The sequence below is a fragment of the Nannospalax galili genome, unplaced genomic scaffold, assembly GCF_000622305.1.
Source record: "Nannospalax galili isolate Female #2095 unplaced genomic scaffold, S.galili_v1.0 scaffold1151, whole genome shotgun sequence".
NCBI lineage: Eukaryota > Metazoa > Chordata > Mammalia > Rodentia > Spalacidae > Nannospalax > Nannospalax galili.
Genome location: NW_008329807.1, coordinates 86,752 through 109,836, shown reverse-complemented (window position 1 = coordinate 109,836; position 23,085 = coordinate 86,752). Strand labels below are relative to the sequence as shown.

General features: G+C 41.3%; 1 pseudogene; it reads right to left on the bottom strand.

Moving 5' to 3' along the window:
- Positions 1-23,085, bottom strand: part of LOC103741131 — a 112,382-nt pseudogene that overhangs the window by 38,016 nt on the left and 51,281 nt on the right.

Genomic DNA, 23,085 nt, shown 5'->3' with positions numbered 1-23,085 from the left:
GCAAGCACGCACCTGTTGATGTACATGACCAGCCTCTAGTTTCACAGTCTTTTTCAGTAAGCCACAGTACAATCAGGAGAGAGGAAGGTGAGGTTGGTGGAGAGAGTGTAGGATTCATCTTGTTCCTCCCTGTGCCTCTTCTTGTGTGGACAAAGACTTTAGAATGGCTCTGTCCTGTTTACTTACAGGTGTCAAACCATCTGATCCCACATCACCCCTTGGTTCCATGCTAACAATGATCTCTCCTCTTGAAGTTGCTGACTATTGGAAGAGCAGAATGCTTGATGCTAATTGGACAAGAGGAAGTGATAAGAAAGTAATAACCCCCAGACTCTTGTATTTCCCAGCCTATTATTAGCAAAGATATTTGGATATCATTCCCTGGGTAGACAGTGAAGAAGAGGGATGGAGACAAAGCCTTCTTGCAGATGTCTCCCCAGAAGGCTCACCAGTGGCTGAGCAGATCTCAGTTACAAAATGCCCATAGGTTGACTTTTCTAAGGAAAGGGCTGCGGAAAGTGTAGAAGGCCAAGGTGAAATTGGATTTCCACATCAGACACTATGCAAAGTGTATGCAGCCCAAGGACTCTCCGCTCAACCAGCAACGTAAGTCGAACACCTGGATGCCTACTCACCCTGGGGGACCAATGGCCTGCCATGTTGGTGGAAGGTAAACAGCAGCAAACCACCACAAAGGGGATTTTAGAGTTTCTAGCCACAGCTGGGTTTCTCAAATTAGTCGGTGTTGTCCCTGTCCTTGAAACTTTGGAGATAGACAGATACTGGAGAATTGAAGAGGTGAAAAGGAGCAGAAGATGCAGAAAGTAGGTCTTCACAGGTGATTCTGGAACAGTTCCTGTTCCTTCACAAGACAAAGTTTAAATTTTGGGGAATTTTGCCAAGTGTTCATTGGTAGCTTGAGTCAGTCGTGTAGGATTACTCAATATAGCACTTAATAGACAGTGGGAAGGAGCAAATGCTCGGGGCCTTTTAATTGCTTATTCCCTCCAGGTCTACCAGCATTCCACACTAAACAGTGCAGTGCAGGGGGCATGGTAAGACCACAAGGAAATATCTCATTCGAACTATACTAGTAACCAAAGGGACTGAAAATTTTGATCACAAGACCAAAACCGTTTGCAATTTTGCCCCTCAGAAAGAAAAGGGATGCCTACAAAACTGCCAGTGTTGGAAAAACAAAATGCATTCTACACTTTAACTCAGTGATTTGCTGCCTACTGGATGGTTGGGTTGTGTCCCCCTGAAAAGGCATGTAGAAATATGGACTTCTTGTTCCTAAGATATGACCTTATTTAGAAGCACAATCTTTATGGAGGTAATAAAGATAAAATAAAATCATTTGGCTTGAATTCAATATGACTAAAGACCTTACAAAAGTAGAAACCTGGACAGAGAGATGGAAAGAGACATCTACAAACGGGAAGCACCATGAAGACACACAGGGAGAATGCATGACTGAATGGTGCATTTATTTCACAAAATGCCAAGCTTGCCAGCCACCATCAAAGACCAGAAGAGGCATGGAAAGATTTTTTTTCCCTAGAGCTATCAGAGACAGAACAGTCCTGCCAGTACCTGCAACATCTAACCCCTAACACTGTGCAATAGCACCTCTCTGCTGTTTTAAATCATACTAGTATGGCACCCTAGGAAACTAATACAGCTTCAGAAATCCAGTTATAATAATAAAACTGTTAACTGACCATTTTAATGTGCATAATATGCGCCAAGTGCTTTATTTGTATCAGCAGAATTGACCCATAGAGAAAGCCCTCCAAGATGAAATTCCCATTGGTCATTGCAAAAGTAATATTATGTAAGCTTACAGGGAAAGGGGGGGCCTCAGCCATTTCAGAATTAGCAAGGGAGAACTGTTCATGGATTTCTCAAGGCAGACCTCAAAGAGCTGGGTACTTGCAGGAGGCAGTTAGGCCATTTCATTGTACCCATCAATTGCTCAATTCAGTTTAAAACTGAAAATAGAACTTTTGGCCTGAGAAGACATAGCAGTAGTGATGATCATAAGCAAACAAACCAACAGGATAACCTGACAGTGTGCAATTGATTCAAGGTAGGAAGGAACTGGCTTAGAGAGCTGGCTGTGTATTTCAGCTATCCTAGGACAAATGCTTCTAGCTAAATCATTCAGTAAGAATAAAGACCAGGGATACTAAACAACCATGTTGAGAAGGGAGAAAATTTCTAAGATACCAATCTGAGGGGTTGTGAAATGGTAGCTGGGCTGCGAGGGGACTGCATTGGAGAGTGGACTGCTGTGGGTGAGCAAATGATTGTCAGGATGCTTGATGACAGAGAGCTGAGAATTACACAGACCAACAAATACAGGGTCATCCGCTTTAAACTGCTTAGTAACCATCTCTTGCTTTGTATATTTGACTTGTCTTCAAGATGCAATGTCCAGAGTTAAAGTTTAAGATTAAAGTTGAGGGTTTCAGTTCAATATAAATTTTGAGGGTCAGAATATTTTAAACAAAATCAGAACTTTGGTGGCTTTCAGAAGACAGTTGCCACAGATTGAATTCTGCCTTAGAGATACAACAAGCTCCCACCATGAGGACTGACACTAGAATTCTGGAAGTTGCAGAGCTTTATTCTCAGAATTCCAAGGTTTGGGTCTTTCTATTGATGGAGAAAGGCTCTAGGTGATTGCTATGTCTTCCTGTGCTGATCTCCTGTGGTTAATGCATTGATTTCATTTAGATCCACGTAAAGTCTTTATTAATCAAGTACTTCCTTTTATGGCAGGCTTTATGCTGACAGCTGATGTGCCTGGGGCATAAAAATGAAAATGCACTTGTTGCAAGTTACCAAAAGTCTTTTAGAGAGGCTGATGTTCAAATAACTGCTATAATACAATATATGAATTTCTATAAGGAATATGCCGTAGCCTTCCAGAAAGTTAGAGAAGGGAGACCAACTTTTTGATCACAGAGCAGGAGATTAAAGAAAGCTGCACACAGGAGGTGTAATTGTAGGATAGAGGCCCATGCAATAGGTCAGGATGTACAGATAACAAAGGTTCTCATGTATTGGGTGGGCTTAAAGGAGCCAATTAGGTCCCTTAAGTGGGGAGGCAACACGATGAAATATGTACTTAGGAAAAGCCCTGGTGGCAGCAATGCAGGGGGTGAAGTGACACAAATACACATTTCAGTTCAGTTTGTTCTAAATGGCAATTTTACCTTTACTTATTTACTTTTATTTATGTGTATGAATGTAAGGGTACCATGCAATTGTATGCATGCAATACCCACAGAGGCCAGAAGAGGGCATTGAATCCCCTGGAACCGAGTTATGAATGGTTGTTAACTTACATGTGGGTGCTGAGAACTGAACCCAGGTCTTCTGCAAGAGCAGCCAATGTAACCATCTCTCCAGGCCCAGCAATTTTATCTTTAATTACACATATTCCTTATTGACTAAAAGCAACAAAAAGCACACTTAGAAATGTCGTATTATGTGGCCGTTTCTAGCTTTGCCCTTGCTCTGCAGACGTATCTCTAAGGTTACAGTCAGGCAGTGTTGTTTACACAAACAAGACAATCAACTCTACTTAAATATGCACTTATGAATATTGCCAGTACTACAGGTATTCCTCCTTTAAATTAGATTTTTTTCCCACTGTGTCTTTAGCTTTACAAAATTCATTAACATAATTTAATAATAGATATCTTGGACCACAGTTGTGTGGTGTTGACGAATCTATTTGCCAAAGTAAAAAATGGGATTGATAGGAATTATTCCATAGAAATCCTGAAGATCTCATACCACTGCTAAAATTCTTTATCTAGTTACTTAGTTTCTTAAAATTAAGTATTTGGAAGGAAGTAAAGACAGGCTATCTCAAAACATGCCAGACTGGCACAGTAGTCATTCCCAGTCAGGATCACTTGAGGAACTATGACTAAGAAAGGGCCATCAGGCTTGAATTTCCCTATTGTAGAAAGTCATAATGACACTTTCAACAGAGACATCCTTTTCATACCAAGACTAGAACATGACCTTGATCACCAGAGGCTGTAACTGGGGCTGCCTTGAACATGAATAAATAAACCCTGAAGTGACACTGATCTTCCTCCGCTCCTATATCCCTCTTAGTAACAGCCTTAGACTTTACTACTGCAAGTCCACATGTCCATTTGTCCCATCAACTCTTCAAATATTTGTTTTCTTTGTTGAAATGGTATAAAAGCATCAGTTTTTCGATGTTGGAGTTTTCTTCAATGTAAAGTTCTCCCTGGCTCCTCTAAAATTAATAAAACATAGTTTTTTTCATTTTTAAATCAGTTCTTGTATTAATTCAATTTCTAGATCCAGCCAGAGATGAGGGCCAGAAAAATGGCTCAGGAGATAAAGCTGCTTACCATGTAGCCTGGTGACTGGAGTTTGAGCCTCATAACCTACATGAAGATGGAAGGGGACAATCAACTCCACAAAGTTGTACTTTGAATGCCACATGAGCATGACAGCATTTGTGCACACATGTCCATCATGCACACACACAATAATAAAGTACTAAATAAGAATTAAAGGTGAGAGTGGGAAGTAGAGGGACCTCTCCCTCCCTTATGTCAGAAGTCCTTAATGGATGCTGTGATATTCAATTTTATTTTCTATTGCACTCCGTATTGTAAAAGTATAGTTTACAAGCTTCACCATGTACCAGCATTACATGTAGAGCATGTCTCATTCAACTGAACTGGGGTCAGAGTGGGGCCTGAGGATTCTAGTTTCTGACCAGCTCCTAGGTTCTGCTGAGGCTACTGTCTGGAGACCACACGTTGAGCACCACTGCTCCAATATAGCAATAGGTGGCTTTTGTTGAGCACTTTCAGCTTTCTGCTGTGTCACTTATAGGATACAAGTATACAAAGGAAGAAGACCAAGTCTTGGGACTGGAGAGATGGCTCAGTGGCTAAGAGCACTTGTTACAGATGACCTGGGTTTGATTCCCAGCACCCATATGGCAGCTAAGACCCATCCTTAACTCCAGTTCCAGGGGATCTGCCCCCCGCCTTCTGGCTTCTGCTGGCATTGTATGACATGGGTGCATTTACATACATGCGAGTAAAACACTCATACACATAAAATAAAAACAAAAATAAGTAATAAGAAGTTTAAAGGAACCAAGTCTCAAAAAAATAAGGCAGCACATTCAAAGTGACTCAGCCAACAAGTGGTGGGCAAGGATCGAGCTTAGAATTCTGTATTCATATGTACTGCTGTGATTTCCCTGTGGGAAAATTTGTTTCCCAGATGTGTATTTATGCAGAGACTTTAGAATTGTGAGAACATTTTGTTGGTGTTTTATTGACTAATATCACCTTGTTCTGAGATGCATGTTGTTCTTTGTGAAAATAGTCATAGTTTTAGAAAGTTTACTTCAGCTCCAGTGAATATTTCTGAGAATAGAGAAATTGCCAAACCCGCTGACTCATAACAAAAATAAAGAGCATCCACTGCTTAGTTTATGGCTTTAGTTTTGGAAGACGGTGGGAGAAAGGACAGATTACCACCCACTACTGATCATTTTATTTTCATTTCATCAATGCCATTTACAGTACAGGGTGTGGAGGTGGTCTTGAGAGTTTTATGGAGATCACTTTTTCAAACGTACAGATGGCTCTGATAAATATTTAAGGCATCTTAGGAAATGAGAGTATGATCCTTACTCAAGGGAAATTGGTCAAGTAAATCACTTTGTTTCAAGTACCATGGCCTCTGAGCATCTGAAATTGTCACATAATTTTTTGGCTTATTAACTCATTACTGGAGTCACTGAAGGTCCAAGTTTGCAGCTTCATGGCTGATCACATTCCAAGGCTTTTTATTACTTATTTGCCTGGTTCTTTGCCTACTCTCTTCTCTATACCTGTAACCATGTAAGTGTAATGAAATGTAATGTCTAACAAAGTTATTCTCCCTTCTTTCTTGTGCAAACCCACGCACACAGAGGATTGTTTCGTGGGTATGTTACACAAGGAAGATTTCTATGATCAGAACTAAATATAAAATATCCCCTATAAGGATAAGGATAGGAAGTGGGAAGTGAACATGATCAAAGTGTGTTATGCACATGCATGGAGATGTCACAATGGAACCCATTAGTTTGCACAACTAATATGCACCAACAAAAGTATTTTTTTAAATGTTTCCTGTAACCATGGCAATGTTGTGCTTAGTTTTAAGGATGTGAGTATCTCTGCATGTAATAGATGAAAAGACTATCAATACTTGATGCTAAAGTGTCCCTCAAAGAGAAAACATTGATAGCTAATGCACCTTTAATGTTAATGCCAATTGTTACAGTTGAAGACATTTGTCAACAAGTTCTCATAGTAGTCCTGAACAGAAATACAAAAAGGAACTCCACATTGAAACAAACCATGAAAATCAGCTTGAAAAGGAGTAGAATTGGGGGCTGGAGAGATAGCTCAGTGTTAAAAGCACTGACTGCTCTTGCAGAAGACCCAAATTTGAATCCCAGCACCAACATAGTGGCTAACTCCAGTTCTAGGGGATCCGAGACCCTCTTCTGTCCTCCATGAGCATTGCACATGAGACAAGTGTACTTACATACATGCAGGCATAACATTCATAGACATAAAATAAAAATAAATAAATAAATACATAAAAGTTAAAAAAAATTAAAGAGTGGAATTGAAATAAAGATATATCCTTTGTGCTGGTTAGTTTTTGTCCACTTGACCCAAACTGGGAATAAGGAACTTCACTTGAGGAATTCTCCTCATCAGTCTGGCTTATGGGCATGTCTGTGGGGACATTTTTACCATCCCTGGCCAGGTGGGGCCTCTGTTGCATAAGAAAATAGCTGAGCAAGCAAGGAAAACAAACCAGTAATCAGCATTCCTTCATGATTTCTGTTTCAGTTCCTGACTCCAGGTTTCTGCCTTGAGTTCTTCTTGCTTTGACTTTCTTAATGATGAAGTGTCACTTGGAAGAATAAGATGCAATAAACCCTTTCTTCCCCAACTTGGTTTTGGCCAGTGTTTTGTCCTAGCAACAGAAAGCTAACTAGGACATCCTCTGTATTCCTGAAACTTTCTAATATTTAGTGATAGATTTTAGTAGGTAATTTTTCACAAGACATTCATCTCTTTTCTGCTCAGTATGTTCACAGTTCTACCATCCAAAGGAGTTGATCATGACCAGGAGTGTCTGGGCATCCTGCGTTGCAGTTTTCCTACATTGACTGACATCTAGCATATTACAAATTTTACTTTGCTCTCGTGCATATTGTTTATACGAGGTCTATGAAGAGGCATTTTCATTTGTTTTGTTTATTGGTATGCTGTTGATGTTTACAACAAAGCCTGACACATAGTAGGCATCATATGACACTTGCAGGATGAATGGATAATAACAAATCAATGAATAAGTGAAATACGACAGTTTATGTCATCATAAAGTAAAATCGGAAGTAAAAATTATTTAAAGAACTTTTAGCAAGTGATAGACAACGTGTGGTAAGCTGGGACAAACGCAGTGCCGTACTTCTAAAGTTTTCTATTTGAGGAAAACAGAACATGAAGTGACTCAAGTTTGTTCAATAGCTAAAAGATTATTTTCTCTATCAATAGTATATAAAACAGGCAATAAATATTAAAGGAAAATTTGTGAAATTCTAGAGAATTCTAAAGATGTTTCATTGTTAATCTATTGTTTACATGCTATTTTCTTTGCATTGAAATGAAATGATGTGGATGGAAAAATTAACTTCATGAATAAATACTTTCTGGGTAATTAGGCCAACAAAAATATCTCTAACATATGCCAAAAACAATATGGCACTTAATCACAGCATGAATTTAGAAAATCTCCCGTCACCATATAAGAAATCTAAACCACGGAGTGGTGAATTGCTGCGTAACAAATTATCTCATTAGCAGCCCAAAACAACAATCATTTACATTTCAAAGTTTCTATGGATCAGGAATCAGGACCAGAATAACGGAATGTTTGCAGATCAAGGTCATTGTATCTTTGCATTGGTTTGCTGTGGCTACCATAACAATACTGTGGACTAGGTAGCTTAAAAATCAGAAGTCAGCTTTCTCATAGCCTGACAGCCAGAAGTTCACAACGGAGGCTTTCTCAGAGGCCTCTCTCCTTGGTTTACAGGTGGTACCTTCTTGTTGTCTTCTCACAGGACCATCCCTCTGTGCTTATGTGTCTAGGTTGCATGTCTTTTGAGTGCATATTTCTTCTTTGCATAAAGACATAAGCAAGATTGAATTTAGAATGCCCTAAAGACCTCATTTTAACTCAATCAGCTCTTTGAAGGCCTTATCTCAAAATATAATTATATGAATTAGGGCCTGTCCACAGGTCATGGTTTAACCTTAATTATCTTTTTAGACACAGCCTCATTCTAAAGTAATAGAGCTCAGACTTCAACATGTGCCTTTTGGGGTAGGCATGCAATTCAGCTTTTAAGAATCTCATATGGGGGGGGGCGCTAGAAAGATGTCTCAGCAGTTAAGAACACTGGTAGTTCTTGCAGAAGACCTGGGTTCAAATCTCAGCATCCACATAGCATCTAACAACTGTCCTTAACTCCAGTCCCAGGGGATCCGACAGCCTCTTCAGATCTCCACGGGCATTGTACGACCCGGGTGCACTTACCTACATGCACATAAAATAAAAATAAATACATAAATACAATTTAAAAAAAAAGAATCTCCTATAAGGTAGGGGCTATGGTCTCATCTGACAGATGGGTTGAGAAAAGCCCAGTTTCTTAGTTCACACGTTGGCAGAAGGTCTCAGTTCTTCTACCTGATGGCTTCAGACTTTAGCTGATAGCCTTAGGTGATGACTTTTCCACAGGTTTTTCAAATGACCTGGTAACATAGCCACTGACTCCCTTAGAGGAGATTATCTGAAGTGGGAGACTATGGGAGAAAGGTGGGAGAAAGAAGGAGACAGAGAGAGAAAAACCCAAGCTAGAATGTGCAGGCTTCTACCTGTTGTACTCGAGCTTTGAAGTGATATGCATTGCTACTACCCCATCCCATTGGTCACACAGACCAACCTGGTAAACTGGTACCACACATGCGTGGAATACCAGGAAATAAGATCACTGGTGGTCATTTTTAAGTCTGGCCATAACAACTGGATTAAAAATAAAAGTTTAGACTTAAAAAAATGTATATTTATATAATCTAAAATACTTTCAAATTATTTTAATCAGTAAAATATGACTTATGACTAAAATGTTTTTAGCCACTGTAATTGAGTGGGGAGGAGTGAGGCTTTGGGGGATTGAATTGAATTTACTGAAGAAGAATTTGAAATATTTTGTCAGACAAATTAATAAATGTTGCAAAATTTTATTGCCTAAGGGCCAATTTCTCTAAATAAATAACATAAAGAGTTAGTACAGCAGTTGACTCCAGGCTCTGGGTTTAAATATGCAATTTTACATTTAGAAATTCTAAAAACTGTAGCAATTTATTCAATCTCTGTTCCCTGGTATTCTCATGCAGAATGGAAGAACCAAATAACATCTGCTTCATGGTTGTTGTGGAGATTACATGAGCTAATACATATAAAATGCTTAGAATAAGGCCCAACACAAATGGCAAGTTGAAAGTATATGAATTGTTTCTTCTTATTATTGCTGTCTAGACCTTAGTTCGTGCCTAATATATCATAGATACTCATAAGTATCTCTGTATGATCCAAACACACTGTCTATATGGATTTATGGTAGAGTTTGCTATAGAAGATAGTGTTACCTGGAGCATTATAAACTGATGATCACGTGTATTTACAAGAATCACACACTAAGTTCTCTGTTGCGGCAATTGTGCTAAAGCATGCATCTAAGATGGGAGTGGGGGTGCACGCCTGCAATACCAGCACTCAAAAGGCTGAAGCAGGAGGATTACCATAAGTTTGAGGCCAGCCTGATCTAAACAGCAAGTTCCAGGTCAGCCAGGGTTATGTAGTGAGACCCTGTCTCAAAAAATAAGAAAAGAAACACCAACATTGAAGAGATGACTCAGCTGTTAAGAGCACTGGCTGCTTTTGCAGAAGACCTGGGTTTGTTTCCCAGCACCCACATGGTGGCTAACAACCTTCTGAAACTACAGCTCAAGGGTCTCTGATGCTCTCTTCCGGCCTCTGCATGGATTGCATGCACATGCATACATACGTGCCAGCAAAACACTCATACACATAAAAACACCCATCACCACCAACAAAAAATGCTTGTCTATAAAGAGTTTTACTGTATCACCATCATAATTCACAAAAGTAAAGTGCTCCCTCTTTCTTCTTTCTTCTTTCCTTCATTTCTTCCATCCCTCCTTCCTTCCTTCCCTCCCTCCCTCCCTCCGTCCCTCCCTTCCTTCCTTTCTCTCTCTCTCTCTCTTCAAAGGAGCCTAGACAGATCCTGATGCATGAGAAGGGGAGTCAGAGCCACAAGTGTGCTGGCTTGGCATGCCACCGGGTAATGAAGTCATTTTGACATCAGGCTGCATGGTTTGAATTTCGCTGGAGCTAGCAGGATTTTCAGACAGTAAAATGATGCCTCGGGAGCACAAATCTAGAACAACTATGAAAAGGAAATTGAGAGGGAGATTTCAGGCTTGGTTTGATACAGGATTCAAATAATTGTGCCCGTGGTTTCTTGTGAAGCACAGAGAAAAGAGAAACGGTCTCTAAAAGAGAAAACAAGGGCAGCATTTCATTTCCATACATCTTGACTCACTGACTTAAACTTGGTCATGTTTCTATGTTTCTAAACTCAGGCATGTTTCTAGTGACCAATTCCCATGCCCAGGGTATGGAACTGTTGATTAAACTCAAACTCACTGCTTCACAATCAGAAAGGAAGCAGATCAATTTCAGTCAAATTCTATCCTATCACTTCAAGATTCTGAAAGGTTTCATATTCAAGGTTCAAGGGGGATATGCTAAGGTGGCCACTCCTTTTGTGTTTTTAATGCCATAGGCAGGCAGGCAGGCAGGCAGGCAGACAGACAGACAGACAGACAGACAGACAGACAAATAGACAGACAGACAAACAGCATGGTGAAACCCCGAGGAGAGTTCGGGCCTATGTGGCAGAGTAGGTCCCTTCTTACAGGTTTAATGGGGATTCTATGCCATGTGATCGATGAGCACATAGTATGTGCTTGCAGTCAGGCTCTTTGAAGCTGCTATGAGAGTGAGAAGGGCAAGAACCTAGAAACACAAGTTACTTGAGTTCTGGAAACCAAATTACTGTAGTTTTGAGAACTGTCACAGTTCAACCAAAATGGAGGAGTGTCACAAAATAGTGTGGCTCTGGCTAATAGGTTTCACATATAGGCTGGAGGAAAAGAATGATATTACCATTAGGGACAGTGACAGATGCTTACTAAGTGGTGATCCATATGGTTTGGCTTCTCAGTTATTCTGAGTTCTAAATGCAAATTCAAAATAACTCCAGTATGCACTGGCTTAGCATGCATGAGGCTCTGGGCTTGATCTCAGTACTGCGAAAAATAAAAGAATAAGAAAAATTAAGTAACTGTTTCTTTCATTCCACAAGAAAGACAGAATCATTCTTTTAACTAGTTTTTTTGGGGGGGTGTTGGTTTTTATTTGGAGACAGGGCATCACTATGTAGCTCTGGCTGTCCTGGGACTTGCTATGTAGACCAGGTTGACCTTGAATTCACAGACTACTTCTGCCTCCCCAGTGCTTAAAGGCCTGTGCCACCATGTAACACTTAAATAGTTTTTATCAATTTAGCTACTTTCTCCAATGGTATTAATGACAAAGAAAAATATGTGACCACCAACAGCAAAAGGTAACTATTTACTCCCCTAATCCTTCTTGTCTGTTCTTAGGTCCTCTTCTCCCCCACTAAAAATCCCACAAACTGGAATGATAAATCAGGACATTTTTTCAAGGCAACAGAGCGAGGGGAGGACTAAGTCTAGCTAGACCAGATCTCTTCAATAAGTAAGCAGAGAAAAATTTGGGAATGCCTATATAGTGATTATTTCATTCTTGTATATCCTTTTAAAACCAAAATTAACTCTTGCTCTTCTTAAACATCTAACTACTTTCATTTTGCAGCTATGTCATGTATTTCTTTTGTATATATCTTGCCCTTTGTCTGAAATATTTCTTCCATCAAAATTTCTTTCCTGCTTGCCCAGTGATCCTGTCTTCATCAAGTCTTATTACTCAGGAACCCTTCCCTTGTAGCAGCCATTACCTCCACCTTTATAGGCTCTGCTCTACCACTTTGCCTTATTTGATTGTGACTTTTATTTTTTGTACATGTCTATTGACCCAAGTACTCAGTGAACTATTTGAAGCCAGGAACTAATTTTACATACCTAGCACATAGCAGACATTCCATAAATCCTTACTGATAAGTCAATAGCTGAATAAAGTGAAACAAAATTTCCATTTTGCATTTGAGTTGGATTTCCCAGCACTACATCTATTGGAAATTTTAAACTTGAATTTGAAAATGCTGAGCTAGAGTTTGAGAGAAGACTATATTAGTAAGATTCTTGGAAGAAATAGAACCAACCAATAAAATACATGCTTTTATCATCTAACCAAGTGTAAAGAACTAGCTCATGTGCTTATTGAATTTGACAAGCCCCCAGGTCTGCAGTCAATAGGCTGGAGGGTCAGGTTGGCTGATGGTGTGGGTCCTGTTTGAAAGTTGTAGGAAATGCCCATGCTCCAGTTCAAGTCTAAAGTCAGACAAAATCCAAAGTCTCATCTCAAATACTGTCTACAGAAGGAATTCTCCCTTCCTTGAACCTTTTTGTTTTGTTCAGGCTTTCAACAGACTTCATGAGGCCCACCCACGTTAGGAAGAGCAATCTGCTTACCGTATCTACTGACTCAAATGTTAATCCCATCCAGAAACACCCTCATAGACACTCATGGGATAATGTTTGAGCAAAAGTCTGGGTACCCTATCATGGCCATCCTTAATGGTTAATCTCAACAGTCAACTTGATGAGCTCTAGATCACTTGGGAGACAGGCCTCAGGATATGCCTGTGGGAAATTATCTTGATTAGGATAATTGAGGTGGGAAGACTCATTGTGGGTGTCACCATCCCATGGGCTGAGAGTTTTGACTGTATGAAAAAGAGTTTAGCATAAACATTCATCACTCTGCTTCTCTACTATGGATGCACTATGACCATGTGTCTCAGGCTCATGCTGCTGTGCACAGTCCCCACCATGATGGACTGCTGCCTCAAACTGTGAGCTCAAATAAACCCTTCCTTCCTTAAGTTGCTTTTGTCAGAGTATTCCAGGAAAAGAAACTAAGACACCATCCCATTTCCTTTGGCCCAGGATTGGTCTCTGTCTAGACATGTGACCCAATTTGAGCCAATAAGGTAAATAAGACATTCACTGGGAGCTTCAGAAAAATACTTTTTACACTGAGACACAAGAGACTAGAAGGGAAAACTTTTTTATACCCACCTCCTTTTCCCTACGTTGTCCTATAAGGATGGGATACTTGGAAAAACTGCATTCATATTTAAGGCAGACTGTGTAGACTTGTTAAAACTGACAGAGAAAAAATGGAATAAACAACTCTGCAAACATATCTAAAATTCCTGTGGAGGTGGATAATATCTGTTTATATTACACTATTCATTTGGGCATTATTACTTGAAGTCGTAATGCTCCTGATAGTGTATATCTTAGTGATACTGCATTTAATTCCTCATTAAATGAAGCACACTAAAGAAAAGTCCAGGGAACCTATCACCTAGTCTTAGAGGGCACAGAAAAGTTAATATCACAGTGACTTAAAGACTGTTGACAAAGGTCCACTAATACCTCACAGAGGGAGAATCAAAACTGTAATAATAGGGTCTGGAGGTCGAGCTCATTGGCACATGTGCTTAGCATGAACAACTCACTGGGTTTAATCCCTGGGGTAAGCTCCCACCTCCCAAGCAAACAATAATGTTTACAAGGTCAAAAGAGAAAAGGCTGATAACAGCAGGGGCTGGGATATTCTCTTAGAGTCACTATCTGAAGGCAAAGGGGATGAAAAAATTTAATACAGAGCTGGCAATTGAAGTGGATAATTTTGAAGATTCTTCCCATTCTAAAACATCTGTTCCATTTTCATGTTGGGGTTTCAGGGCTAAGTAAATGAAGATGTAAGAGAAATGAATTGACAAGGATACTTTAGAAGGGATCTGTATCATGTCTTTTTTACCAGTTACACAGAAACTACTTATTTATAAAGATTTATAATTCCAGGAATTTCTTTCAGGGAATGTTATTGGTATGCCACAAGATACAGCTTTAATTGTATTATTGTATTCATCATTTATTATTACGTCCTTTGGAGAAATTTTGTTCTTTCATTTATGTGTCATTACAAAAAACAACCAAAAGGAAGTGTCATTAAAGCTGAAAAGGGGTCCTAGTTAGAATTATTGGAAACAGAGTATGGAGCACTATAGAACCAGAAGAAATAAACTAAGAGGGAAAGAATGATCAAGAATTTTGCTATAGAAAGGCAAAGAGTAGGGAAACAACAGATTTTCTGATAAGAGTATTTAGAGAACTCCAGTCAAGGACTGAACGTCATGGGAGTTGAAGTTAGGTCCCCATTGTCTGCTATTATGATAGCGAATACATGCAGTGATCAAAGTATTTTTAATATCTCTTCCTCCCTTCCTCTCTCTTTTCCTTTCTTTCTCTTTCAGTGCTCAGGAGCCAATCTAGGACCTTGCGAGTTCTAGGCAGGTACCAGACCTCTTATCTTTGTCTCAAGCCTATTTTTAATGTTTCTGTCATTGCTTAGCAGCTTGACGACATGCACAGAAAGGCAGAACAGGAAGGGAAGGAGGGATGTCTGATAACTTGGGATTGAAAGCCTGAAAGGTAGGAATGGATTTAAAGACTGGAGTTTGTTATAAAGACACCATTGATTTATCTGTTTCAGAAGGAAACAAGGTCAGTAACCTAGATTGACCCAAATACCTTTTCTATTAAACACCATAAGGGCTTTGCGCTTACCGGTGCTGTGGATGAAGGTTCCATGAGTGATAACTGTTTCTCCTCCACAGGGCTCTGTGCCCCAAAAGCCTGACCCATGTGGTCCACTTTAGTGAGCTGTTTTAACCTCCTACTTTTGTTTGGGTTTGGCCACTGGGGACACCAAAATGGGATTCATGAAGGGTCACTGTAGGATACCCATCCTCTGTCTCCTTGCTGCATAATGGTCTTTGTTCTCTCTTCTGGTCTTCAGATAATAACAATGTCCAGTGTTTCAGCACTTTGTCATTGCTCTACACCTTGCCATGCCTTTGAACTCACTCACTTAAATTACACAGCATATACTTTGTTTCCTCAAATTACCCAAATTGAATGCTCTGTCTGGACCTTGTATGACATGAGTTTTATGTAAGAATTCATTATAAAGTTGTCACCACTGAGAAAATATTTGAAACCAGTAAACTTGGGTAGAGGTTGGCAAAGATTTTGATAACAGCCAGATGTGGATCAGACAATTGTTACTACCCTTACCCAACGCTGCTTAATTAGTGAAAAAGCAGCCATACACAGTAAATAACTGAGTACAGCTCTGCTCCAATAAAACTTTATTTACAGATGTATACAGTGGATTTTCTTTTGGTACAGGGGCCATACATTTTGACCCTTGAAGTAGGCCTTGCAGTTTCTTTAGGCATCTGTGAGGGTGGCTCTCAGCATGGAATGATTCTGTCTCTTAGAAGACATTTAGCAATGTCTGGAGGCATGTTTGGTGGGCACACTGGAGAAGGGGCTCTAGTGGCATCTGTGGGTTTAAGAGGTCAGGTAGCTGTTCAGCATCCTACAATGCACAGCCAGTCTCCATCAACAGGGAGTTCTTCTCCAAAATAGTAGTTATGCTGAAGATTAGGAAGGCCAATCTTGAATCTCTTATGGAATGTTAGTTTCCTTATCTATTACTGTGGTGTCTCCCAATTGACTAGTTCCTCCAAGGGGGTGGGGCCTCCCACAGAGCATGGACTACTGAAGTGTAGCTGGGAGCCATCTTGGGACTGAAGCCACCAGCTGGGAGGAATACACATGGGCAGGTGTGGAGAGAGAGATGGCCCCAGCACCTCACCTGTATGGATGTGAGAGGGGGCATTTATCGACCTGGGACAAGACTGTGGGCCCAAGATGCCATGGGCAAAAATTAACGGAGACTATGGGCGGGGCTGCAGGAGCATCTTGTGGTGGGCTCTGAGCTGTGGTGTGAGAGTGTTTGTCTCTGTGTAAGTTCCCCAATTTACCCCCTCCACCCGAGGGCATAAACCATAATAAACTCAGATAAAGATATATCTCCTGATTGCGCAGGAGACCCAGAGGGAATTCAGATGACAAAATTGGCATAGCTTGGCAGGATATGATGAAACTGAGAATGAGTTTTAGAAGAGCGCTGATGGTGGGGCTGATGTGGTTTTTACAATGGGTTACTAAAAAGAGGCCAGCCACGCAGAAGCGTGGGCTATGCTATGTTGTAAATGTGGGGATATGTGGGTTTCTCAAAAGAGGCCAGCCATGCAGAAGCATGGGCCACAGCTGTGTTATAAATGTGGGGATATGTTGCGGGTATGTGAAGATTTGTTAAAAAATACCCAAAGGCTAGAAAATCTTTTACCTGCTCTGGACCCAAATGGAGCGCCCAGAGAGAGAGAACGTGGCCACTTTGCATGATAAAAGATGTGCCCCAGGTGGGGAAAGCTGAAAAGACTGAGCTGGTGACCCAGACACAGAGCTGGAGAGAGAAAAAAGGCAGGACACTTTGACTTGTGTAAGGTCCAAGCACTCAGAGGAAAAGACAGATAATAGTAAAAAGGAAGAAAAAGCTAACTGTGCTGTAGCTAGGAAATATTCTATGCTAGAACTGTTAAAACTAGGAAAAACTTACAAGCAAGCAAGCAAGCAGAGAGCCCCTGGCCATGTGGCTTGTGAGAGTATGGGACATGGGAGCAATGACATCAGAAGCTTCACGCCTGAGTTATATAACCACCCATCCATCCTTGCAATATAGGCTGTTCAATCTAGGCCAGTCCTTAATGGGGTGGCTGGTTGAAGGCATTAAAGATTACATGGTTGTCACCAAGGGAGACTAACATGATTAGCAGGGGCTAGAGGACTATAAAGAGGGGCAGGAATTACTGAGAAAACTAGGCATGAGAAAAGCAATATGATGTCCAGTTCACTGGGCCAGATAAGACTATTCACCAGAGATGTGAAAGAAAGCTTAATTCAACTGGGACCTTGAGAATGGTATGGGGCTTTAATGGTTTTACTAAGCACTTTGATGGGACAGGATCTTTGTAAAGTGAGAGAAGCTTTGGCAAATCTAAATGATTCTGACCAGCATGTAAAACATGTCTATAAAATAACAGAACACCCTATAAGAGATATAAAAAAGACCAGACTGAAGAAATGGTCCACTTGGGTTACTCGAAGACAAATGTGGCAAGACTTATGTCAAGCCCAAATCCCCAGAGAAAAAAATTGATAGAAAACCAAATTTGGTACTAAGGCATTTCTGGAAGGTTTTAAAACCAGAAGAACAGTTTACAAAGGTCATTTGAAGGATAACAACTGTACAAGGGGTGGAAGCAGGTTTTCCCACCAAGTTCTCTCCCAGAAACCTGGTGTGGTCAATGGGAAGATGACAGATGTGGCTACAGTCAGGAGGGAGACCCAGAGCCTGTCTGACTCAGGGAACCAACAAGTGCAGTGGGGACAGGAGAAGCCCCCTGCCTCCTTAGCCCAGTGCAGGGTCAGGCAGCTGGAGCTAATGCCTGTAAGTGTATCAAGAATAAAAGAATCCAAAGGGATAACTAAAAATGGTAAAGAGCTAACCAAATTAATGCCTCATACCCATGCTATGGTACCTAACAAGGATCTATGGAGAAAACAGTTAATACGAATGGACAAAACCTTTCCATGCTGCATTGTCTATGATTGATTTAATATATAATGTTAACGTTTCTTCGAGTGTTTTGCAGATGTGAAACCCATTTGAAAGAAACCTGAAGAAGCAAAGGCCAGATGTAGCTGTAAGATTCTTGGGAATTTTATGTAGGTTGGGTAAGATGAGGACAGAGACTCCCAAACTATACAACTGTGAAGAAAATCTACAGTACCAGGGGTGGTCAGAGAGCTGTTGGCCAGAAAGAGATCCTAGAGGTCCTCCAATTCACCAAGGCTATTGCCATTAACATCTGTTTTACACTAGAAAGGTCTGTAAGGCCATGTTGCTGAGGACACTGCATGTTGTGAGCACAGAAGAAGAGGAGATGGAGCTGAGACTAAGCCAAAAAACTTCATGCCATTGGCTGGATGACGTTCATATTGCCAAAAGGCCCTATACAGATGGTTGGGGAAGAAAGGGTCCCCTATAATTCTACTCAACGATGGACCCCACATGCTGCACACTATGGACATGCCAAGCAATACCTGCAAGTGCAATAATGGCTCGACCAACATACACACAACTGACAAATTTCTAATTGGATAAGGCCCACTCTTAGGGGTGGAACATACGTCTGGTGCTGTAGACCAGGCCAATGCCTTGTGTAGAGAAAGGCTACAGGCCCTAGTGGAGAAGCCATCATGTTTAATGAATATAGTACACCTATATCTTCTAGGCATCTGTATTTACATTCATGTTTGTTTAATTGTGTCTACTTCCCTCAATTTGTCTTTATAGTAGAAGAAACACCACTGAGAACAGTGGCCATGGCCTAAAGATGACTAATGGGGAGGCCCAAGAAGCCACTATCTCACCATGATACAAGAGAGATCTCCGTATGTCTGTCACCCCCCTCCAAGGTTCAGAGACCTTAGCAGAAGATGGACAGGAAGATTGTAAGAGCAGAGGAAAGGGGTGGAGTGTCTCCCAATTAGCTAGTTCCTCCAAGGGGTAGGGCCTGCCGTGGAGCACGGACTACTAAGGTGTGGCTGGAAGCCATCTTGGGACTGAAGCTACCAGCCAGGAGTAACTCATGTGGCAGTGGATGTGGAGAGAGAGAGATGGCCCCAGCACCTCACCCGCATGGACTTGAGAGGGGGCATTTACAACTGGGACGAGACTGTGGGCCCAAGATGCATGGGCAAAAGTTAACAGAGACTATGGGTGGGGCCACAGGAGCATCTGATGGTGGGCTCTGAGCCATGGTACAAGAGTGCTTGTCTCTGTGTAAGTTCCCCAATTTACCCCCTCCACCTGAGGGCATAAACCATAATAAACTCACATAAAGATATATTATATGGTTTGTCTGATTGTGCAGGAGACCCAGAGGGAATTCGGGTGACATGTGGTTTGGAGAAAAGATTCACAGGATTAATTTCACCATCAAGGCCTGTTAAGAGCTGTATTTCTTCTTTTTCTAGTTTTAAAATTATTCTATGATACCTCTCACAAAAGTGCAATATGTGTGTTTAATAAGAAATGTGGTGTTTTTTCTATCTTGCAAATCATAAATTTATCAACCCACCTCAATGTTCTTCCTTTGCCTCCTAAGCACATCTTTAGTAAATGATAATAGTGTCCATTCCTCCTCTGCAAAGTTGTGTCTGGCCAGCTTGATAAAGCTACATCTCCTTAGGTTTCCTTGACCTTCTTAAGATGAAGGACAACCTGATAAAAGCATTATGCTTGGCCCATCGGAAAATGGGATTAATGAAGGTGTATTTGTGGGAAGAGTGCTTTGGGAGTGGGTGTGCATAGCTGAACTTGAAAAAAAGGATTTAAAAGGATACGGGAGGTGGGCTAGTATGGATAAAGAGAATTAATGCCTTGAGAATTTGGAAAGAATGGAAGGAAGGAAGAGCGACAGCTGGAGCCACTCATGGTGGTACACACTGTGTTAGGGTGTCCTTAAGGAGAACTGATATAAAGGCACTGCACACACACACACACATACACACACACACACACACACACACACACGAAATGTATTTGTTTACACAATATGGTCTGGGTAGTCCAACAGTGGTGCCTCACACTAGAGAGGCCAAGAATCTGGTAGGCTCTCAGTCCATGAGTTCAGCAGCCCCAGTCTGGTGCTGAAGACCTGGAGGACCCCTGGAGAGTTGATAGTCTTCAGTCTACCTTGGAAGCCTGAACCATGATTAGCCATCACACAGTATAATCCTAGCACTTGGGAGGATTATGAATTCAAGACCAACCTGGTTTGCATAGTGAAGCTCTGCCTGAAAAAAAAACAAACAATACCAATGTTATACCACAGTCATAATCTCTCTTAAGTCTAGCTTAGTGAACCAATGAGTTTAATTGAGGTTACTCACAGAAGCATGAATGAGGGCTAGATGAAAGAGCATGGATATTTATGGATAGCTACACCTGTGAAGAAGAGTCTTTTCCCGTAGCAATTGCTAACCACTCTATCCTCAGGGAGATGTGGGACCTTGTGTGCTATTTCATGAGCTCACCTTCACTTTCACAAAGAAATCCCAGTAGATCCAATCTTGTGAAGGCCTTGTGTGGGTAATTTCAAAATGACACTGCCCATCTCATGCCTAGAAGACAGTATTCTACACCTCTCCACCCTTCCCTGGCTCTTATATTCTTTTTAGTCCCCTCACCACAACGTTCCCTGAGCCCTAGAATGGGTGATATAAATGCATAAATATTTTCTCCCATGTGGGGCTTAACATTGGGCTACTGTACTGCAGTAACACTCACTCTCAATACTTTATTTTATGAGTCTTTGTAGTAACTTCCTCCCATTACACAAAGCACTTCCCTGACCAAGGCAGATAGCCGTAATAATCTAGGGGAACAAACATGAATGCTTAGAAGGCAAACTGAAAGGTAAATTGTTTCATTAATTTAACAACAGAAGTAGTTTCCTTAAAGGGTATAATTTCTCCAGCCATAGGTTTTTGTCTTACAGTACCAAACAGGGATTTCTTCCCATGGACCAGGCTTTAAATCTAATCAGAAAGGTATTGGCTACATCCATAATAGTTATGACACTACTGTAGCATCTGTAGCACTACTGCACACCTTGCCTGGCATGTTGGAACAGTAGCATGCAGGAACCACAGTGTGGCAGAACTGTTGGTGACAGTTCTCTCCCAGTCACCCATCTGGTGCCTTCCAGCAGTATGAAAACTAGCCAGCAGGGTGGGAGGTTCCAGCTCAGTCACAGTATGATTTCTCTATGTCCTGCAGCCAAAACATAAAGTGTCTTCAGCAATAGAGTCTTACCATCTGGTTCTGGTTTGTAATTGACAATAGTAAAATAGCCTGTAACATTTTAAGAGCTCAGGGGCACCCCTGGTCAAAAACTTATGGGGAGGTAAACATCCTCTGATACTAGGATTTTCCTTCAAAAACTTCGGTCTGTGAGTATGCCTTCCTCCACCCACATACAGTACCTTTGTTAAAACTCTAACCATTGTTTCAACATACACAGGTATAACCGTTATAGGATATTTTTTTCAGTTGTCTTGTTGGGTATCATCTATGCCTTACCCAACCATAAAACTCTTTAGAATTTTGCCACTGTGCCTAGTCCTTGTACCCTGGATGAGCTGATTTCCCATCTTCATTCCTTTAGGTGTGCTCACAAGTTTTTCAGATGCTTTTCTGAAGCTGTAAGACCTCAGAAGTCAACATTATATAATAAAACCTTTTACAAAGTATGGGCAGGATCTCTGAAAGCCTACTGCTGACCATTCAAAGCAAACGCCATTTGGTCTTGGTGTCTCTCAGCTAAGGAGATACTAAATAAACATTAGCACTGCCCAATACAACATGAAAAAATTCCCATCACTTGCAACAATTGTTCCCTCAAAAGACCAGTGCTGGGTGTGAATTGGAGGCATTAGCTTCTTATTTTTCTTTGGTGGCGGTTGCGGGGCTGGCATGGGAATTCATGTAGTCCAGGGTGGCCTTGGACTTGTTATACAATCCATTTTCAACTCCTTGAACTCCTGATCCTCTTGCCTCCACCTCCCAGGTGATTACAGACATGCAAGAAAACATCCAGGTGGGAGACACTATCCTATTTAGCTGTCTATATCCTCCAATTATTCTCCATGAACTGTTCTTCCTCTTCATCCCAGGGTCTGTAATGCAGTGCTACAGTGCATCTCCTTACTCCAAGCTCAGTAAGGCTGGCTTATGCTTCTCTGCCCAGCATGGCTCTTCTCTCACCTGCTGTACTGACTCTGGCTTCTTGGATCTGACAGGCTCTGGGCTGACAGGCCACTGCCTTTCCACGACCATAGCTGGCTGCTGAAGGATGCAGGCCAGGTGAACAATCTCCACTTCCAGAGGAGAAACGTCCACATCATACTCTCAGGATAATTGCCTACCCCTGCGACAAATTTCATCTTGTGTCTTCTTTGACTCCTTTGGTGAACTGTTTGAGTTTTAAAGACTTCTACAGGGTCACAAACACTGAGGTTTGGCTTTCTATCAATAGTTTGTCTCTGGGGTCTATGGCTCTACACAAATCTTGCCATACTTGCTTTCAAGTGACCCGAACAGACCCTTCTGTCTGCTTTTTCTCTATCCTCTTGATGGCTTAAGCACTTTCCAAACCCAGTTTACATGCCAGTCTAAATCATTCAGATCTGCCAGAGTCTCTTTCATCTCTTAAGGATTGTGTCCCACCATGGACCTCACAAAAGCCAATACAGCCCCATACCAGTCCCAAGGGCCCTGCCAAATTAACTTTTTTCTTAACTGTCCTGGAAGCAGTTTTCTCTGACTTGATAAACTGGGCATCACACACACCTCTCACCTCTCCAGTTCCCTCAATAATATGTGCCCTCCTCAGGCAGTGACAACCACAACAACCATGTGTCTCTAATGGCTCAGGTGAGCTGTTCCACCAGAAGCTGCTTTTTCCTGAAGTGCCTTAGATTACGCAGGCTTTGTCACAAAAGCAGTATGAGTAGTTATAGTCTCAGTTTCTGTGTACTTTCATAGCCCACAGACTGATTTCATCTGCTGCTGTGTCCCATAGCTTCA